Source organism: Carlito syrichta, unplaced genomic scaffold, assembly GCF_000164805.1.
Source record: "Carlito syrichta isolate Samal-C Ts95f unplaced genomic scaffold, Tarsius_syrichta-2.0.1 Scaffold130657, whole genome shotgun sequence".
NCBI lineage: Eukaryota > Metazoa > Chordata > Mammalia > Primates > Tarsiidae > Carlito > Carlito syrichta.
In genome coordinates, this window is record NW_007074753.1 from 63,539 (window position 1) to 70,940 (window position 7,402).

Here is a 7,402-nt window from a genome sequence, read left to right on the forward strand (position 1 = left end):
AAAAAAAAAAACTAAATATGCACTTACTACAGGCCGGGAAGAGTGCGTCCAGCCAAGGCCAGCTTACTGTAAGACCCAGTAATTGTGCCCATGGGCGTTTATCCCAGATAAATGCACACATGTCCACATAAAAACCTGTACAGTAGCCTTTGGTTATCCACAGGGAATACATTCAATGGATGTCTGAAACTGCAGATAGTACCAAACCCTATATATCCTATGTTTTTTCCTATACATATATATACATGCCTGTGACAAGGTTTAATTTAAAAAATAGTCACAGTGAGAGATTAACAGCACACAATCCTTTTTCTTTCCGTATTAAGTTGAAAACCTTTTCTCTTAAAGCATGTTGTGGCTTCTCTGGCATATCTGAACGCCAGCATCACTACTCTTGTGCTTTGGGGCCATTATTGAGTTAAATAAGTGTTGCTCAAACACAGGCACTGCGATACCATGACAGACAGTCGATGTGATAACTGATATCTGATAACTGATAACTGAGACAGCTGCTATCTGACCAGGAGGGTAGTGTGTACAGCATGGACAGAGCTGACTTAGGGCGTCAGTAGGACAGAGATGGTACAAGATTTCACCGCCCTGCTCAGAACAGCACGTCATTTAAACCCTTTAAATTGTTGACAGGCATACCTTATTTTATCGTGCTTCGTTTTATTGCATTTTGCAAAGATTGTGTTTTCTTTGTTGTTGTTATTGTTGCTGAATCGGAATCTCACTCTGTCGCCCATGCCAGAGTGCAGTGGCATGCTCACAGCTTCCTCAGCCTCGACCTGCTGGGCTCAGATGATCCTTTCACGTCAGCCTTCCAAGTAACTGGAACTATAGGCATGTGCCCCCACACCAAGCTAATTTTTTAAAAAAATTATTGTAAAGACAATGTCTCAGCCGGGCTCGGTGGCTCAGTCTAATCCCACGCCTTTGGGAGGCTGAGGTGAGTGGATTGCTTGAGCCCACGGGTTCGTGACCCGCCTGGGCAACTTGGCGAGACCTCATCTCTACAATAAATCAGAAATTACCCGGGCATGGTAGCGCGTGACTGTAATTCCGGCTACTTGGAAGGCTGAGGCGGAAGGATCGCCGGAGCCCAGCAGGTCGAGGCTGCGGTGACTGGGAGCGGCCAGTACATTCCAGTCTGGGCAACGGAGTGAGACTCCAACTCAAAAAAAAAAAGACAACGTCTCACCACGTTGCCCTGGCTGGTCTTGAACCCATGGGCTCAGGCAGTCCTCTCGCCTCTGCCTCCCAAAGTGCTGGAATTATAGGCGTGAGCCACTGTACCTGGCTTAAGATTGCATTTTCTACAAATTGAAGATTTGTGGCAACCCAACATTGAGCAAGTCTCTTTGTGCCATATTTACAACATGTGCTCACTTTGTGTTTCTGTGTCAGCATTTTTTTTTTTTTTTGAGTCAGAGTCTCACTCTGTCGCCCAGACTGGAGGGCAGTGGCCGCTCCCGGCCACCGCAGCCTCGACCTGCTGGGCTCCGGCGATCCTTCTGCCTCAGTCTTCCGAGTAGCTGGAACTACAGGCGCATGCTACCACACCCAGCTGATGTTTTGTAGAGATGCGGTCTCGCCAAGATGCCCAGGCGGGGCTCAGGCAATTCACTCATCTCACCCTCCCAAGTCGCGGGATTACAGGATGAGCCACCGAGCCCAGCTTCAGCATATTTTAGCAATAAAAGTTTGTTTATGTGTTTTAGGACAGAGTCTCACTATGTTGTCCAGGCTGAAATACAGTGACTATTCACAGGAGCAATCATAACTCACTGCTTCCTCGAGCTTCTGGGTTCAAGCAATCCTTCTGCCTCAGTCTTCTGAGTAGCTGAAACTACAGCTGTGTTTTACCATATTTATGTCACTGGGAAACCAAAAAAAAGTGTGTAGTCGCTTTTTTGGGATTGCCTGAACCCAGCATGTAAACGCGGGGGTGGCCGAGAGCATGCAACTGCACTCCAGCCTGGGTGACAGAGTGAGACTCCAACTCAAAAACAAAAAACAAAAAAACCGTGAGGCCAGGTGTAGTAGCTCACACCTGTAATCCCAGCACTTTGGGAGGCTGAAGCAGGAGGATTGCTTGAGGCCAAGAGTTTGAGACCAACATGAGCAGCAAGAAAAAACTCTGTCTCTATACAAATAAATGAAGGAAGGAAGAAGGAAAGATTGGAGTTTATATACTGCAAACAAGAAAACATTACTGAAAGTAAAGAGCTAAGTAAATGGAGAGACATTCTGTATTCATGGATTGGAAGACTTGAAATTGTTATGATGGCAATACTCTTTAAAGTGATGGATAGGTTCAACACAATCTCTATTTTAAAAAAATCATACCAGGCTAGATGCAGTGACTCACACCTATAATCCCAGCACTTCAGAGGCCAAGGCAGAAGAATCACTTGAGTCCAGCAGTTTGCCAGCCTGGGAAACATAGCGAGACTCCTGGCTCTACAATAAAGGAAAATTTGCAGGGCATGGTTGTGTGTGCCTGTAGTTTGAGCAACTAGAAGGCTGAGGCAGGAGGAACACTTGAGCCCAAGAGTTTGAGGTTACAGTGAGTCATGATCATGCCATTGCACTCCAGCCTAGGTGACAGATCTTGTCTCCAAAAAAAAAAAAAAATTCAGCAGGCATTTTCATACAAATTGCTGATCAAATCCTAAAAGTTTATGCAATATGCAATGAGAGATACCTAGAATAGCCAAAACAATTATGAAAAAGAACAAAGTTGGAGGATTCACAGTACTTGATTTTTAAATTTATTATAAAATTGTTACATTAATCAGATTAATGCGGTGTTGGCATAAGATAAGCATATAGATCAGTGGAACAGAATTAAGAGTCCAGAAATAAACCCTTACATTTATTGCCAGTTGATCTTTTATCCAAATGCCAAGACAATTGAGAGATGAGATAGTCTTTTTAACAAATCATGCTGAGATAATTGGAGATCCATATTTTTAAAATATTAATACCTCATATCATATATAAAAATTAACTCGTAGGTTTTAATTTTTACTTAGAGAATGTAAGGAGCTACAGCTTCCAGTCTGCAACCCGACACCCTCACAGTAAGAAGAAAGTTGAACTAACTGAAATGACCAACTCTTCTTAGATCTGTCAGAGAATCGAAGTTACAGGGCAAACCACCATTCCAAAACTGGAGAGAAAGACGCATACTTAGAATCACAGTGTCAGCCGGGCTTGGTGGCTCAGCCTGTTTGGGAGACTGAGGTGAGTGGATTGCCTGAGCCCACCTGGGCAACTTGGTGAGTGCTCATCTACAATAAATCAAAAAATTAGCCGGGTGTGGTAGCGCGTGCCTGTAGTTCCAGCTACTTGGAGGGCTGAGGCGGAAGAATCGCTGGGGCCCAGCAGATCGAGGCTGCGGTGGCCGGGAGCGTGCCACTGCCCTCCAGCCTGGGCGACAGAGTGAGACTCCAACTCAAAAAAAAAGAATCACAGCATCACAGCTTAGCAGGAGCAGATCCCTTTTCTGGAGGGAGTATTGGTAGGAACCCTTAAGCTATAACTGACAAATTGCCGGGGCGTCTTTCTTGGGTGGACAAGTTTAAGAATGGAAGTTTCTAAGAGGCTCACTCTTAGAAGAGTCCCCATACTTTGGTGAGCTTCACTTCCAGGAGCCCCTCCAAGTTCTGGAAATTAAAATTCAAAGAAAAGTGTCCTCCTGCTTCAGTCAGGGCAGGAGGAAGCTTGCCATTTTTATTAATTTTATTTATTTTTTGGAGTTGGAGTCTCACTCTGTCGCCCAGACTGGAGTGCAATGGCCACTCCCGGCCACCGCAGCCTTGACCTGCTGGGCGCTGGTGATCCTTCCGCCTCAGCCTTCCCAGTAGCCGGAATTACAGGCATGCGCTACCACGCCCGGCTGATTTTTTGATTTATTGTAGAGATGAGGTCTCTCCGCCCAGGCGGGTCTTGAACCTGTGGGCTCAGGCAATCCACTCACCTCAGCCTCCCAAAGGCGCGGGATTATAGGCTGAGCCCCCGAGCCCGGCTGCCATTTTTAAATGTACCCAGAGCTCTCTGTTCTCCCTAACAAAGGCCTACCTGCAGAGGAAACTCTTTTACCAGAGCCTCACTCACTTGGAGAAAAGGCAATGCCCAACATTAGCCTATCTAGCCTTCCTGTCTCACCCAAGGAGGGAAGAAAAGCACTTTGAAGGAACCACCTGGGGGACGGAAGCTCCCTAAGAGACTGATGTAATCATGGAATTATAGGTCACTTACCATCCCCTAACACTTGACTGCCATATCACTTGGGATCCTGTGTAATAACAGGGAATCACAGTGGAAAGAACAGCAAGGCTTAGACCCTATTTAAGAAGTCTCTGGGGAAACCCAAAGACGACAGAAGAGAAGAAAGTGAGAGGAAATTGAACCTCTTGCAGCTGCACCAAACAATAAACCTAACTCCTAGCCAGATAACCACAAAACCTCACACTGAAAGCCTGTTTACCTCAGTTTCTTCTACCCAATATGTCATGTCTGAATTTCAGCAAAAAAATACAAGGCATGCTAAAAAGCAAAAAACACAGCCTGAAGAGACAACACAAGGAGAAACCCAGACTCAGGTGTGACAAAGGTTTTGGAATTCTTAGACTGGAAATTTTGAATAACTACAATTATGAGGACTAAACCTGACCTCTTTGTTTTCTTACCCCAAATTCTTAACTAAAAGGCTTGGGGAGTCACTTCCTGATAAGGACTCAGCAGACAGGGTTTTATTACTATGTTACCCAGTATTCCAGTTTGTTTTCCAAACTGACACTGGCTTAACATAACATAACATAATGTAACGTAACGTAACATAACAGAACATAACATAACAAAGAAGGTTTATGGTCCTGAAAAGTCATATCTTATGAATTCCCAGACTCCAGAGAGCCTTGTAAGACACTTATCTATTCTCCCTGAAGTCTGCCACACACAGGGCTTTATCTACATATCAACAAACCTGGTATCTTAACAAAGCATCTCCTCTTCTGATGTCCCAAATTCCTTAGACGAGAACCACAAATTGCCAGTCAAGAAATCTTTGAGTCTGCCTATGACCTGTACGCCCCCACCCACTTGGAAATGTTCCTTCTTTCTGGGCAAAACCAATGAAAATCCCACATGTGTTGATTTGTAGTTTCTTGTAACTTCTGCCTTCCTAAAACGTATGTAACCAAACCACCTTTCAACCATATGAGGCACACATTCTCAGGACCTCCTGAGGATGGGTGGTCGTGGGCTTAAGTTCTCAAGTTTGATTTAAGAAAATAAACCACCTTAAAATATTTTAGAGTCTGGCATCTTTTTGTCAGCAATTAATATGTTAAAGGATCTAATGGAAAAAGTGGACAGCATGCAAGAACAGATGGATAATATAAGCAAAGAGATGGAAACTTGAAGAAAGAGTAAAAAGGAAATGACAGCAATAAAGAATAATTTCGATGGGCTTATTAGGAGACAAGACACAGTCAAGGAAAGAATCTATAAGCGTCAAGATATGTGAATAGAAATTTCCCAAATGGAAAAGCAAAGAGAAAAAAGAATGAACAAAATGACACAGAATATCCAAGAATTTTGGTACAATTACAAAGATGTAGCATACGTGTAATAGGAGTACCAGAAGAAGAAGAGAGAAAAATGTAACAGAAGAAATATTTGAAGTGATAATTGAGAATTAAAAAAAAAATTGACAGCTTCCATGTAGCGGGAAGACAGAGAGACCGTGACACCGAGGCTATTATAGGAAGTGGCAATTTTATTATATTAGTGCCTGCGTGACTCAGGGAGCTAATGCTCTAAGGCTGAGCACCCCGGGGAGAGAGGAGAGGGGTCTTATACCTTAGTTTAGGTAAGGGAGGGGGTCAGGTTGAGAGATTACACATTTTCTTTGGAATTCACAAGGTTGTACTCAGCAAAATCAGATTTTTTCACAGAACAAATGGTCTTCAGGAAATGAATAGCAAGCAGGGTTGTAAACTGATAACTTCAAAAAGAGAGGATTTGGGTAAGTTTGTGAATTGATCACTCTTTTGCATTTCCAGGAAAGCTATCAGTCTTCAGCTATTTGGTTTTCTCAAGCAAAACTGGTCTGGTGGGTTTTCAGAACTTGCCGATTGATTTTCAAAAGGAATACTTTTTAACTGCTATCAGCCCCCTTTCTGTCACATCCTAACCACAGATCAAAGAACACAGAACAGGATAAATGCCAAAAAATCTGCACCTAGACGTGTCATATTTAAACTGCAGAAAATCTAAGAGAAAATCTTGAAAGTAAAAAAACAGAGGGAGAAAATGTCGTAACTATAGAGGAACAGAGATAATAATTCTCCTCAAAAACCATGCAAACAAAAAGGGAGTGGAGTGAAATATTTAAAGTGCTCAAAGGAAAACAGACAAAACTGCCAACCTGGAATTTTGTATCCAGTGACATTATCCTTCAAAAGTGAAGGATAAAGCCGGGCTCTGCGGCTCAGCCTGTAATCCCGCACCTTTGGGAGGCTGAGGTGAGTGGATTGCCTGAGCCTGCAAGTTCGAGACCTGCCTGGGCAACTTGACAAGACCTCATCTCTGCAATAAATAAATAAATAAAAATTAGCCGGGCGTGGTAGCACACACCTGTAGTTCCAGTTACTTGGAAGGCTGAGGCGGAAGGATCGCCAGAGCCCAGCAGGTCAAGGCTGTGGTGGCTGGGAGTGGCCACTGCACTCCAGTCTGGGTGACAGAGTGAGACTCCAATTCAAAAAAAAAAAAAAAAAGGTGAAGGATAAATAAGGACTTTCTCAGACCAACAAAAATTTAGAGAATTTGTCACCAGTAGACTTGCCTTGCAAGAAGTGTTAAAAGTTCTTCAGAGAGAAGGAAAATTATAAGTCTGAAACTTGGATCTCACAAACATTGACTTGAACACCTGAATCAACACCTGAAATGAAATAGGGAGCAAACAGCCAAATAAAATGGGAACATTCTTGGCACAGTGGCTCATACCTATAATCCTAACACTTTGGGAAGTTGAGGCAAGAGGATTGCTTGAGGCCAGGAGTTTGAGACCAGCCTAGACAATATAGCAAGATCCTGTCTTTGCAAAAAATGAAAAAAGTCAGCTGGGTGTGGTAGCGTATGCCTGTAATCCCAGCTACTCAGAAGGTTGAGGCAAGAAGATTGCTTGAGTCCAGGAGTTCGAGGCCACTGTCGGCTGTGATTGCACCATTGCACTCCAGCCTGGGTGATAGAGTGAACCCCTGTCTCAAAAATATTTTTTAAATAAAATTTTAAAACCCTAAAAAATTGTGATTTCAGAGCTGTGCAATACCCTTACACATACACACACACACACACACACACACACACACACACACAAACAAAAACA